General features: G+C 49.9%; 1 pseudogene across 1 annotated transcript in view; it reads right to left on the reverse strand.

Moving 5' to 3' along the window:
* The window catches only part of LOC129549093 (uncharacterized), an 86,752-nt pseudogene extending 72,842 nt beyond the window's left edge, over window positions 1–13,910 (reverse strand). Inside the window, exons 1-5 of the transcript XR_008684447.2 lie at window positions 13,872–13,910; window positions 4,507–4,625; window positions 2,734–2,821; window positions 2,241–2,618; window positions 454–530 (exon numbers count right to left, since the gene is read on the reverse strand). The product of XR_008684447.2 is annotated as an uncharacterized LOC129549093 (transcript). The remainder of the gene's footprint in view (window positions 1–453; window positions 531–2,240; window positions 2,619–2,733; window positions 2,822–4,506; window positions 4,626–13,871) is intronic.
* Between the last annotated feature and the right edge of the window lie 858 nt (window positions 13,911–14,768).

Genomic DNA, 14,768 nt, shown 5'->3' on the forward strand with positions numbered 1-14,768 from the left:
GTCCAGAGGGTCTAGGGAATAGTGGTGGAGCAGACACATTATTACCTTGAGCTATTTTTAATGTGCTGTATCTAATGCACTATTTGCCTATTAATTTCACTCACTTAAAACCTGGGAGGTTCAGAAATGCCACATGCAGCAGGAATCAGCTCCCCACTTCTCAAGTCAGAACGGAAAAGATGACAGAAGTGTGGTGGTACAAAGACAGCAGCATCAGTCAGACAGAAGGAAACCTATGGTCCCATGGCAACAAGACGGGCTTTCAGGCAGCTCAGCGGCAAAGCATCAGCCTGCAGTGCATGAGACCCAGGTTCAATCCCTGGGTCGGGAAGATCCCCTGGAGGAGGATATGGCAATCCACTCCAGTATTCTTGTCAAAGAACCCTATGGACAGAGGAAGCTGGTGGGCTACAGTCCATGGGGTCACAGAGTCAGGCATGACTGGGCACTCACCCACGGCAAGGAGAGATCCTGGGGGTATTGTTCAAGTAAGGCTGCTCCAAGTGGACCCACTGTGCATCCACTCCAGGCTTGAAGGTTCAAACAAAAGAAAAAATTCAGGTCCACAGATGAGACATACATAACTTTTTAAAGCACCGTTAACAACTTTATGATAATGATAGCTGAACAGGAAAGACACTAATTGTCTGCATAAGAACAGTATCCTGACTGCAAATCCAGTACCAATTATTATTAGTTTTGGGGTTTGTTTTACCTTATGCAGCCTCTCTTGCTTCTGGGCTATGTTAAGTCCACCCTAATTTCTTTATAATAGGCTGAGGTGACTTTGTGTGGCTGATCAAGGTTCACAAGGAAACAGATGTCAGGTTCCCTCAAACACCAACTCCTGCCACCTAAGACTGTCTAGCTCATTCTGTATACCAAATTTTGCAGATAAAGAAACTGAGTTCCAAAGAGGGGAAGTGATGCATTGGAGGCCATCAGTTCAGTCGCTCAGTCATGTACGACTCTTTGCGACCCCATGGACTGCAGCATGCCAGGCTTCCCTGTCCATCACCAATTCCCGGAGCTTACTCAAACTCACGTGCATCAAGTTGGTGACGGCATTATTGGAGGCCATAATCCTTGCTAATACATCTAGGCCTAGGACAAGGTCTCACGGGCTACAGTGTGGATCTCCAGCTCTACCACTGTTGCAAATGACCTGGCCCCTTGTGTCTTGAATACAAAGTTTATTTGAAGGAAAAAAAAAGCTAACATGAGTCATCTCCACGGTCAAGGGGCACCACACAGATTATTCCAATAAAGCATCTGCAGAACCACTTGTTTCTGAAATAACCAGCCTCAGCCCGAGAACCAAAGGCCATGTCTTATGCCCCTTCAGGATGACCACGACTCTGCGAACAGAGGGGCTGCTAGGCTTTGCGGATCCCTAGCCGAACCCAAGGAATACCGACGTGGCTGCTGCTGGAGAGGGGAATGGGGGTGGGTGCGTGAGGGTCAGAGGGGGTCAGAGCTGCGTTTTCTCCTGGCAAAGGTTATGACTGCATGCAGCCCAATCCTACTGCTCACGGGACCCCTAAATATCCCATCCACTCAGGGGTCCCTTCTCAACTTCCCAGACAGCAGCGCCGCAGTCGGGGAGGCGAGTCTGGCAGACGGGGAGGGGAGGTACTTGGCCCAGGCGATAGAGGAAGCGCGGCTCGGCCGCCTCCTCCAGCAGTTCCAGGAACTCCCCACCGGGTCTCCGGGCGCCCAGAGGCGTCCCCAACCCTGAGGCCGCCCCCCGCCCCCGGCGTCCGCCCCGGCAGAGGGGAGGGGGCCAGCCCACCGCCGCTCCACTCCGCCCCCGGCCCCCCGGCGCCCCCCGCGGGCCTGCCTTCCCCCTGCTCAGCGCGGGCCCCGCCGGGCACCTGCGGGCTCCAGCCGGGGACCCCGAGCGCGCCCCTTCCTCTCCGCGCGCCGAGCACCCGCGCCCGCCGCCTCCGGCGCCCCCCGTGCCCCAGTCCCCTGGGGCCGCCGCGCGCCCGCACTTCCCGCCCGGCCCGCGGGGCTCGCGTCCGCCCCAACTTTCCCGGGCGCGGCCCCGGCCCGCAGCGCGGGGACCCCGGCCCCGCTCGGAGACGCGCGGCCCCGCGGCCCCCGTCCGCGGCCGGCACGAGTTGCGCGCGGGACGCGCTCGGGGCCCGGGCCTCGGCGGCCGCCCGGCTCCACGCGGGGCCGGCGCGGCGGGAACCGCGGGGCCGCCGCCCCCCGCCCGGCCCAGCGCCGCCGCTCACCTCCGCCCGCGCCGCCGCCGCCGCTGCCGGGAAGACGTGGCGGTGGCCGCCGCTCGCGCTCCCCGCCTCGCCTCCCGGCGCCCGGGCGCGCGGCCCCGGCCGGCAGCGCCAGGCGCCCTCTGCCGCCGGGAAGCCGAATCCTCCCGCCCTAACCCTAACGCGCCCGCCCGGCGCGGCCGCCCGCCCGCGCGCCGCGGCCCCTCGCCCCGCTCTCCACCGCCGCTGCTCCGAGACGCCCCGCCGGAGGCCGCGGGCCCGCCTCGGGGAGCCCGCCTCCGGGCGCCCGCCAGGCCAGCCGCCGCTCGCGGCCCCCCGCGCCCCGCCGCCGTTTGGGGTCGCGCCCCAGCCGGCTCCGTACCGTTTCTGCTTTCCTGAACCCTAACCCTTGCCCCGGAGAAAGTCAAGTCAGGCTGGGGAGCAGCCGGCTCGCCGTCCCCTCTCCTAGCTTAGCGCCCCGCCCGGAATACCCAAGTGCGCCACAAACACTTCTTACGGGATCCAAGGAGCGAATGAATGAGGACAGACTTTGGCAGCTCTCCACCACGCAGACTTCTAAACTTCCAAGGAACAGAATCCCGGACCTGGATTTGATTTTTCGTTTGTGAATTACACACGCAGACACGTGCTCAGCGTTGCATAAATAAATAAGATTCACCGACCTCAGACCAGCACGGAGCGGCACAGGGCCCACCGCCCAGCTACTCGCGGCTTTTAGTCGAACAGACTTAGGATTTAGATCTTCCACTTAAAAGCTGGGAGCTCTTGGGAAAGCTAATCTCTCTGAGCGGTTACCTCGTCTATACACTGAGAATAGTAAAACCTACTTCCCAGAGCTGTTGTGAGCATTGAGACCTTGCAGTGTAGTGAAGTGCCTTGCTCGGCCCCTCCACCCACCTATGCTGCAGAGCTAAGTGGTAGAAGCCGTTATTATGATCATTAACAGGTAGCTACTGTTACTATTATTACTGATCTAGTAGGTAATAAAAACTATATGCAAAATGTGAACTAACGGCCACCTTTTCGTCTGAGGACACCCCTTGTGAGTGTGGAATTGTCACCTTCCCAACAGGGCCTCTCCAGTCTCTCCTCTTCCCCACCCCCAGGAATTAACTAATTGGTACTGGTTTTTTTTAAGAGCTGTAGGACCGGCTGTCCTACTGGTTTTCCACCTGGGTTTTGGTGGCCAGTCTCTTAATGAACAGTGCTTATTTTCTTGTAAAGGCAGTGTGAATGCTTAAGGGCTTCTGCAATCTACAGCCTCTACTGTTTCCTCATTGCCCCTCTCTCAACACCTGGAGGCCGTCTTTTCACTTCTGACAGTCTCCTTCCTGTTCTGCTTGGAAAACAGCAGCGGGTGCAGTGAAGTTGCATCAGACAGGACTGGGCTGGAATCCCACCTTGGGCTTTCTGTGCCTCAGTCCCCTGAGTTGAAAACTGTGGAGAATGACACACTGAGAGACTGGTGATCCAATCTGTGAGTGAAGTGCCTGGAACATAAAGGTGTTTACTAAAAGGCAACTGTCGATTTGTTTATTTAACCAGCATTTAGGGAGCATCCTAGGTTGTGCTAGTGGTAAAGAATCCACCTGCCAATGCAGGAGACACAGGTTCAATCCCTGGGTCAGAACGATCCCCTGGAGGAGGAAATGACAACCCACTCCAGTATTCTTAACTGGAGAATCCCATGGACAGAGGAGCCTGGCGAGTTACAGTCCATGGGGTTGCAGAGAGTTGGACACGACTCAGCATCTGAGCCTAGCATAGCACAGCTCAGGGAGCATCCGCTGAGTGTCATACATGCTGGAAGAGTGAGGGAAAGAGACACGGGTGAGGTAGGATTCCTGCCCTCAAAAGAGACTGAGGTCTGTTTGACGAGAAGGGCACCCACATTCTTGGGCAGAGGGGTTGGGAGGACACAGATGCTGCTAATATGAAATTAGAAAGCCTTAGTTCCAAACTGAGGCAGTGGTACTGCAGTAAAGATTGCTTTAATTCATTATAATTGTAAATGGTATTTTCCTCTAAATATGTACATAACTTTCCAAGGCCACTGCAAAAATTAATGAACAATTTTATGAGGCAAGCAGAACCACTTGATGTAGGATTCAGTCCCTTAATAAGGTGACTCCAAATGCTTTCTTATACTAGTAATAACATGAACATTGTGTCTTGTGAAAGCACCATATAGGTCAAAGTTGCACGTCTTGCAATGCATATCTAAGAGGGACAGTTCACAGTCACCCTAATGGCCTCTGATGACTCTCACCTCCTTGGTGTCGAGCCTCCTCTGTTAAACCTGGGCTTGGCCGCTGGGACATCCACAGTCACAGCAAACAACGGCTGTTTGACGAGCGCTTGCGCCTCATTTCTTGCCTTCTTGAAATGCTGTGAAGAACGTGAAAAAAAAACCTGGTCCAACCTCCTCAAAAATGAAACCCTGAGGCAGAGAGAGGCTTGTCATCCCAGCTGTAGCAGTTCCCCAGCCAACCCACCAGCTGAATGCCGCCCAGGCAAACCTAGCCAAAATGACCCAGCCGTCCAAAGAGTTGTGAAAAATAAAATGGTGGCTGCTTTAAGCCACTGAGTGTTGGCAGGAGTAGATAAACTGATAGACACAGGGGAACGACTGCGGGCAGGCGGAGAAGGGGACAACAGAGGACGAGATGGTCGGATGGCATCACCGACTCAATGGATGTGAGTTTGAGCAAGCTCCGGGAGTTGGTGAAATCAGGGAAGCCTGGCGTGCTGCAGTCCATGGAGTCGCAAAGTTGGACATGACTTAGTTACAGAGCAGCAGCAGACATGTCACACGCAGCCATTTCCCCAGTTCCAAGGTCTTGGCGAAATTCAGCCAAGAGTCAATACTCTCACTCGTGTTTTCTGCCATGGAGCCCTCAGTTGGAGTTAATATGTCTCAGCTTAACAGAGTATCACACTTCAAATAATGCCTTCTCTCAAAGTTCTGCATTGAATGACTACTGAGCCTGGTTAAAATCTTTTTGCAGCTACCAAGACAATGAGCTGGCAAAACCAGCTTAAAAACCACTTTAAACACAGCTCCTTGGAACACAGCAGGAGTTATAGAGGTTAGGAGTTCGTAGCTCCCATTTGATTATAAATTTCTTGATGATGAGCACTTCATTCTATTTGACAGGGTTTCTCTGTAGATCATGAAACATCCAGGAAGGAAGGAAATTAAAGATCAGTTAATCCCCTACCTCATTTTGCAGATGAAGGCACTGGAGCTCAGAGAGATTAGAGATTAGAAAAGCCTGACAAATTCTCAGTCCTAGAGCTAGTTTAGGGCAGAACTGTCAGATCCAAAGATCTTCACACTGTTCATTAGATTGGATTGTTTGTTGGGTTGTTTTTCCTCTGTGACACTGGTTGCTCCCCAAAATATCCTCCCTGTGCTCAAAATAGCTTTACAACTTTCCTTTGCATTGAGAATAAAATCCAGAGCCTTCATCTGGCCCCGCGAACCCTGGTGCAGCCAGCCCCCGGAGGCATCGTTTCAGCTCATGCTGTCACTCGGCACGCCCTGCCCTCTCCGCTGTCTTCCGCCCTGTGTCACTCCACTCAGGGTCCAAGCCCTGAATGAAAGACAGCATGACCTGGCTCGGTCACGTGGCCTAGCTTGATCACAGCACCAACCCAAGAAGAATGGGACTCCCCTAAAGAAAACCCCCAAAGACAATCATCATGTGTTGTCATCAAAAGAAGAGAAAGTGAACCAAAGGTGACCAAAAGCGATGGGTATCTACTACGTTATCTCAGGCCTCGGCTCAGCTGTTGCTTTCTCAGGAAAGCTTCTCTTACCTTCTGCATCTCTTACACTCTGTCGTGACACTCCTGACATTTCACTGTGCTCATCACATTTTATGGTTACATGTTTGTTTGTTTGTCATGGTCTCCCCCCATGAGAGAAGGGACTGTGCTTTTTGCCCACTGCTGTATCCCTGTAACCTGATGTAGAGCCTGCTGCATAATCGGCTCTCAAAATTTATCAAACGAACGAATCAATGAATGAATAATATAGGCCTTTGACTCTTCTGACTCATTCCATATGACATTAGCTTTATAGGAATGGTGATAAAAAAAAAAAAGAGAGAATGTGGTGGGTATAGATTTGTGGAAGACACACCGTGCTGGGTCTGTCCATGATCCTGGGAGGAGGACACGTACTCACACTCAGGGTAAAGGAGGAAACGATACGTTGCACATCCGAGATGGGCCGTGTTGTGCTGGACTATGCCAGTCTTTATTTTTTAGTTGTATTTCTTTATTTTTGGCCGTGCTGGGTCTTGGTTGCTATGGATGGTTTTCTCTAGTTGCATCAAGCAGGGGCCCCTCTGTGGCCATGTGCGGGCTCCTCAGCAAGGGGGCTCCTCTCGTTTCGGGGTGTGGGCCTCGGGAGTTGGGGCTCACAGGCTTAACTGTCCTTGGCATGTGCAGTCTTCCCAGACCAGGGATTGAATCCATGCCCCGTGAACTGGCAGGCGAACTCCCAACCCCTGGACCACCAGGGCAGTCCTGTGCCAGTCTTGGGGAATGAGTTCTAAAAGCCGAGAAGTAAGAAAGGGCAGGTCTGGGGTGGGAAAGGCGGCAGGCCTAGGTGTTCACAGACAGGGGTCCTCAGAACTGAGAGTGGGCGCACGCAGCCGCCGGAGCACAGCTCAGCACCTGGTCTCGAGCCTGCTCCCTCGGGCCTGGCCCTGTGCCATCTCTCCGGCACAGTCCCAGGCTCATTGCTGACCTGTGCAGAGGGTCACGGCGGCAGACCCTTGGAGAAGTTTCTGCTACTCAGAAGCAAAACGAGATCTTGTTAGAGCAATGTAAAGCTAAATGCATTCCATCTTTATATCAATGAATATTATACTCGTGATGGCTTAGGGTTTTGTTTTCAGCAAAATGGAACATTGACAGTCTCAGTTTCCCCCTTAAATGTTTTCGTAATGTTACAGGGCCATGCCATCTGAAAGCCTTGGACATGACTGCCTTATAATCTCAGAGATCTGGGTGACCCCTGCAAAGGCTCAGCAGACTCAATACACCATTACTCATTCAACTGCTATTGTTTGAATGACGCCTCTGCTTCCTTTTCTCTCACCTACGTGGCAGACGCATTAGCAGGTTAGAATATGGAGCCTGAAGAAGCATCACTCCAGGGACTGCGTCTGTGGCTGTGGGTTGGGAAGAAAGTGAGGGTGACTCAGGACTGAGGCTTTGGGCTTGGGGTTTGGTCGATGACAGTATGTGTGTACGGGTGTGTGCACACACATATGCGTGCACGCTCATAGGTGTGTGCTTGTGGCAGGGGGAGTCCTTCTTAGGTCACCAGCACTGTTCACCAGAGGGAGGCTACTTGACCCTAAGAGGAGATGTTGTTTTAATCTTACAAAGGGGGGACTTCCCATGCGGCTCAGCAGTAAAGAATCCACCTGCAATGCAGGAGCCACAAGAGATGCGGGTTCGATCCCTGGGTTGAGAAGATCCCTTGGAGGAAGGCATGGCAACTCAATCCAGTATTCTTGCCGGGATAATCCCATGGACAGAGGAGCCTGGTAGGTTACAGTCCATGGGGTCACAAAGAGTGGGACATGATTGAAGTGACTTAAAAAGCCACACATACAAAGGGGAAAACTGAGACCCAGCGTGTTTGAGACCAAGCCCAGCTGAATACAGAGGTCAAACACTTAACACCTTCGACAGTGCTTCCTTCTTCAGGTACTCAACTGGTGTTAAAATTAAATCCGATATGAATTCCCAGAAGCTGACATTCCAGAAAGACTCTTCTAGATCTAAAAAAGGGGTGAACTTTATCTTCCCTAAGCTGCAAGAGGAAAATATCCAACTTCTTATGTTTTCAAGGGTAGCATAAAGTCCCAAACATTCACATTCTCACCAGGAGCAAGCCTACCCATTTCATACATTTAGCTGGAATTTGAATCCCTCAGAGAAGACTGCTGCATAAGTATCAAGTATTACAATAAAAATGTCTTTTTTCCTCACTGATAGTAATATCAGACATACATAGTTTTTTAAAATTAAAAAAAAGACTTTGAGCCAAATTATACCTACTCAATTCTACAGTAAAGGAAGGCTTGCTCATTTTTATAAAGCTGTAAAATCCCATATAAGGAAACTTTCAGGATCTCTGCTTTCATTTGTACAAAGACATTGGGCCTCCCTTGTGGCTCAGACAGTAAAGAATCTGCCTGCAATGCAGGAGATCCGGCTGGGTCGGGAAGATTCCCTGGAAGAGGAAATGGCAACCCACTCCAGTATCCTTGCCTGGAGAATCCCCACGGACAGAGGAGCCTGGCAGGCTACAGTCCATGGAGTCACAAAGAGTCAGACGTGACTGACTAACACACACACTGGAGCAGCAATGAAAAGTTCAACCAAGACCTTTACACTCACTGCCTCTGATTTCTGAAGTTTAAGTCTTCAGCTAAAAAATGGAAAGGAATCCCTGCTCCACCCCACTGCCAACAACCAAAGCAAACTCTCAAGCCAGGAACGCCAGTGGATTCTTTCAACTTCATTTCTTCACAACTTTCTCTCTGCTGGCAAATGTTAAGCTTCTGTTTGAAGAGAAATAAGAGTTTCATTAACATCCCTGTCTTTGTAGTGGTCTAATTCCTTTCAGGGTTTCATGGCTTTTTTTTTTTTTTTTTGCTTGGGAAAATAAGACCACAGTAACACACAACTCCCCAGAGTCCCATTAAAGGCAGAACAGTTGAAACAGTTGGCATGGATGCAACAGAGCAGGAGCCTCTCCACTTTATTCCATAGGTTGTATTTCACTACAGGTTTTCAATTCCAAACCGGAAAGCAATGCTTCTTAATTACCTTAACTCTCAGATTCATAACCCTTAAGATCTGCATCAATGACACGTATACCAGCTGCCCCTTTGGTCTGGCACAATTTTAACATCAAACTGTATTTCCTGTCAATGGTGCCCTTGCCCTCAACTGAATCTCATCATTATCAGAAAACACTGACGTGGTTTCTGAAGTGTAAATCACTTAGTCATGTACAATTCTTTGTGACCTTGTGGATTGTAGTGTTCTGTGTCCATGGAATTCTCCAGGCAAGAATACTGGAGGAGGTTGCCATTCCCTTCTCCTGGGATCTTTCAGAAAAAGGGGTTGAACCTGGGTCTCCTGCATTGCACGTGGATTCTTAACCGCCTGAGCCACCAGGGAAGCCTGTAGCCTATACTTAAATCTCTAATCACTCCGCACGTATTTCCTGAGCACTTCAAAGGTGCAGGCAACTGCACTGAATTTTGTGAATGCAGACGCAAGCGAAAAAGACACAGTCCTTTGCCTACCTAGAAAAACTTGCAGACCAGGGAAGAGAAAAATATATATAAACATGTAATTACAAATGATCTTAAGTGTTTTGAAGAAAAAGAACAAGGTACTATGAGAAAGTTTCATAAGAGGATTTAGTTCTAAATTGAGAGGCTAGAGAGGAACTTTCTGAAAGTGACCTTAAGCAGAGACCTGGGAGGTAAATGGGGGTTGGCCCTGTGAGGGGCCCAGGGGCCACATGTTCCCCCTTACTCAAAGATTCTGTGTTTCTTGGATCATGACCAAGACAAGGAGTGCGACTTCTCAAAGACTCATTGCTTTCAGAGAGAAGTGCAGAGAGCCCCGTGTCCACACAGGCACAGACCCAGGACAGGATGACCAGGGTCTTGCTTTGCTACTTAACCCGTACCATGCTCTCTCGACCCCTGACTCCCAGCGGCAGCTCGTAAAGGCTCACCTAACCATAAAGAAGGCTGAGCACCAAAGAACTGATGGTTTCAAACTGTGGTGCTGGAAAAGACGCTTGAGAGTCCCTTGGACTGTTAGGTGATCAAACCAGTCCATCCTAAAGGAAATCAACCCTGAATATTCATTGGAAGGACTGATGCTCAAGCTGAAGCTCCAATACTTTGGCCACCTGATGCGAAGAGCTGACTCCTTGGAAAAGACCCTGATGCTGGGAAAGACTGCAGGCTGGAGGAGAAGGGGACGACAGAGGATGAGATGGTTGGATGGCATCAACGACTCAATGGACCTGAATTTGAGTAAGCTCCAGGAGATGGTGAAGGACAGCGGGGCCTGGTGTGCTGCAGTCCATGGGGTCGCAGGGCGCAGTGGGGACATGACTGAGCGACTGAACAGCCAAGTGTGCAGCACTGAGGCGAGCAGTCCAGATGAGCGCTGTACCTGGTTCCTGTGTGTGTGCAGCCTCTACACCTACGCTGTAAGCTCCTGGAGAGCAGGTGACTCTGCTTCATTCTCCCTGTCTGATGCTCACAATGCCCAGGAAAGAGCTGGACTCATAGCTGCTCTTCAGAGGACACCTGCTTAATTGAATCAGGCTTCATCTCAGTGTTTAGTCATACGGTAAACATCTGATATGAAAAAGGGGCCAAATTAGACAAATAAAGTATGCTTTAGAAGAGCTGAGATTAAAAGAAAATAGCATGAAGAGCATAGGAATGGAAGCACTTTCTGAAGCTTCCGGAAATGTAGCTGGTATGACTCTGTGAGGCCACAGTTCTAAGACTCAGCTGTAAGACACAATACTGATTTGATATAACAGCAGTTTACTTGTCTGGGCATGGGGAGGAGAGTTGGGGTGCTTTCAATGTGTGTTTATATTGAGAGTTATATCCTGATTGCAGAAATATTAAAATGTTCCCAGAAAGTATCTTATAATAATAAAACAGTACCTATCTATGGTTTTCATGGAACTTAAAAAATGATTTTCTCTTTTTTCTGCCTCATATCCACAGCAATTTTTTTTTCTGTTCCTTTTTTTTGTTTGTGCCTCAAATTCCTTCTGAGAAATGCTTCTTCCTCATCAGAGACAGCCTGCTGGGGTATTTGATCAAGGTGCCTAGTTCTTCTCTAGTGCAGGAATGGGCTCCTGACCCAGCCAAGGACACTCAGATGTTGGAATGATGATCGAGGGTCAAAAGCCTGGCCCCTGATGGAACCTACTTATTCTAGATGTGGAATGCGCGTAAGACTGTCCAGAAGCTTCTGCTACAGCCATCCTCTAGAACTGCCTGGTTCCAGTCAGTTTCTCTTGTCTACAGCCAAGAAACGCTAAGTCATTCAGTGCCCTTGACTGTTGGTGCATGTAAAACTGGAGAGCTTAACCTGGGGTCCATGGGCTTGGAAATGGTCCACGGATGGGTGTCAGGAGGTCCATAGACATGATGCAATTTTTGTACTAATAAATGCATTTGCAGGAGGGTGAGATGGCCTACAGAAAGCTTTTGTTAGATTCTCAAAGACATCCATGGCTGAAAATAGATTAGAAACCGTTGACTCCAGAATAAGGATTCTTAAGCAACATCAGTGGATGAACTTGGTTGGGAAAAAACGATAACTTTCTAGCTTCCATGCATGTTCCTTTTCCTTATGAATATAAGTGACAAATCACAGTAATATTAGCAATATCTGTGACTTCGCCACCAATATAAGTCAGATATTTTCATACCACTTTATAGTGTTACAGATATCTCCAAATATAATTTGTACCTCTCCCTACTTTAAGATTACAGTATTATTAAACCCATAACTAGGTCTCCTTATTCAATACGTTAATAAAGAAGTATTAAATAAAACACGATCACCAAATACTTTAATATTTTATAACTGAATTTCAATATAATTAGCTTCCTTTGTAATCCTGTATGCTCTATTTTATCCAAATCACCATCCTGAGAGGAAGTCCAAGAGCTTCATTAGACTGCCAAGGGGTTAGTCACTAGTCACACGAAAAGGTTAATAGCCTCGCTTAGGAAAATCTTGGTAGGACAGTAGGACTGTCTCCCGCCTTGCCTGTACTGGCTTCTACAGCGTTACCTGTGTAGCATCCTCCCTGCAGTCCCTCTCCTTTCAACAACTTGATGTCTTGGCTCCCGTTTTGCAATCTCTGAATCCCTCCAAAGCAGCAGGCATTATTGCCTGTGGTCCAGAGAAACACACAAACACTTCTATGAATCATAAGACAGAAACAAAAGCCAAAAATTAATAAGAAATTTTAAAAATAGAAGGGTCTGGAATAGGTAAATCCATGGAGACAGAAAGCAGATGAGTGGTTGGTTGCCAGGGGCTGAAGGGAGGAGGAGAGGAGGGGTGACTGCTTAATGGATGCAGGGCTTCCTTCTGGGTGAGGAAAACATTAGAGCTAGGAAGAGATGATGGTTGCAGAGCACAGCCCTGTGCATGCACTAAATGCCGTTATACTACCCCCCCATAAAAGGGCTAATTTTATATGAATTCTCTCTCAATAAAACATACGATAAAATAATCAATAAGTCTGAGGAAACTCCATTATAAAGTCACCTGGGAATTCAAGGCCCTACTTAGGGGGATAGAGAAAAAAGGTCCCAAAGTTTCAAGCTCTTTTGCTCCCTCTCCTCCCCGCCCACCCCTCGAACGGCCCATGGACACTGCGACTGTAGATCACTCGTGAAATTGCTAATGTGTACCCTAGGCTACACATGAAATTCTGGTCTGCACTTATGCACATTAAAACACACCACTAAATACTCACCTGACAAGCTATATTTTAAACTTCAAACAAGGTTTTATTGTGCCTGGATGCATTTTAATATACCTCCTAAATTTTCGCTGGAATGAAAAACGGCTGACAGTGATGACTGAGAAGGGAGGAGAGTCCCTCCCTTCCTGCCCACACATTCTGCTTTCGCTTAGAGGAACCAGGGATTGGCAGCCCCTGCCTCCTGAGAGCTCGAGAGAGTTCTCGGAGAAGGTTTCAAGCATGATCTCATAGCCTCAAGCAGGGTCTGAGAGGTGCTGGAAGGCTTCCCATCCCGGTAACTCTAGGACTTCAGTGTCTCCCATCAGGGTTCTCAGTCCTTGCTGGCCTCCATCAGAGAAGGCTAGGATTAACCTTCCACAAGCCCCTCTCACATCCTTCATAATTCCCTTTCTGCCTGGGCTTTGAGCTCCTTTTCCTGTTCACCAGCTCTTGTGACTCCACACAGCCTGTGAGATAATGCCCAAGTAACTCAGGTTGAAACCATTTACCTCAGATTGGGACTCAAACTCACAAGACCAGGACACGAACCCTGTCGAAACCCACGGTCCTCCAACTGAGATCACACACCTGTTTTCAGGACCCAGTGAAGCTCAGGTTCTTACTGTCTTGTGACACAAAGAACTCAGCGAGAGACAAAGTGAAAGGTAAGGGGTGGTTTTATTCAGAGAGAAACACACTCCGCAGAGTGTGTTGCAGAGGCTGTTACAGAGGCGAGTGCAGCCTCAGAACGCGCTGTGGTTAGTTTTCATGTTATTATTGTTGTTTAGTCGTTAAGTCGTGTCCCACTCTTTTGCGACCCCATGGGCTGTAGTCCACTGTCCATGGGATTTCCCAGGCAAGAATACTGGAGTGGGCTGCCATTTCCTACTCCGTGGGATCTTCCTGGACCAGGGATTGAACTCACTCCTCCTGGGTCTCTAGCATTGCAGGCGGATTCTTTACCACTGTGCCATATGGGCTGGGTAATTTCATAGGTTCATGAGTGGGAACATTATTCCAACTATTTTGGGGAAGGGACGGATATGACCAGGAACTGGGCCACTGACCACTTTTTGGTCTTTGATGGTCGGCCTTGGAACTGTCATGGCGCCTCTAGTGTCAAGACGTTTAGCTTGCTGATGTGTTACAACGAGTGTATACTGAGGGCCAAGGTCTAGTCAAAGCTGCCTTGTCTGCCACTCTGGGCCCATTTGATTCTAACTAGTGAATGCTTTGCCCTCAGGCTTCCAAGCTTGTGCCCTGTCTCCTCTCCTCCTGTTTCCGGCCCAAAACTGTCGTTTCAGGAGGGCCCAGACAGTGCTGGTTGCTGGCTTAGGTTTCCAGTCCGGTGTCTTCAGCGATGCTCGTGAACATCGCGGTTTTCTCACGGCCGTTCAGAGATGCGGAGACTAGACTGGGGTCGCACTCATCAAGCCCTTCCCACGTCCCACCACCTCCCTTCCATCCTCCCGCTGCCATTCCTGTGCTCAGCTTCAGCCCGGCTTCCCCTCCTTGTCCCCTGACTGTGTCACAGGGGCCTCACCCAGAATACCTCTCCCCTCTGCACCCGAACCCCCTCATTCATCAGGGTGTGGCTCCCCCTCTCCAGGAAGCTTTCTCAGCCCCCTGGGGGTGCCAGCCTCCTCTGAATCCACTTCTTACACCAGCACACACTGAGCACAGCAGGGGTCACCCTCAGCCATGCTGGGTCTTGCCTCCCTGCCCTGCCCCACACCATGCCCAGAGCAAAATCCTCACTCAGGACAGGGCCTGTGTCTTTTTCCTCTGTCTTTACTGCAGTACCTGATAGGATTGAGAGATGGAAACTGCTTGCTTCTCTCCATGCGCAGGAGATGGATTTTTTTCAGACTGAAGCTTCAAGCCTGTTTCCCTGGCCCCTTTTCCTGCCCGAGGAGGACTGACAGGGCTCCGAGTTGCTCTACGCCATCCCGCGCACTGGGGAG

Source organism: Moschus berezovskii, chromosome 25, assembly GCF_049115385.1.
Source record: "Moschus berezovskii isolate FMDL1 chromosome 25, NW_MosBer_1.0, whole genome shotgun sequence".
NCBI lineage: Eukaryota > Metazoa > Chordata > Mammalia > Artiodactyla > Moschidae > Moschus > Moschus berezovskii.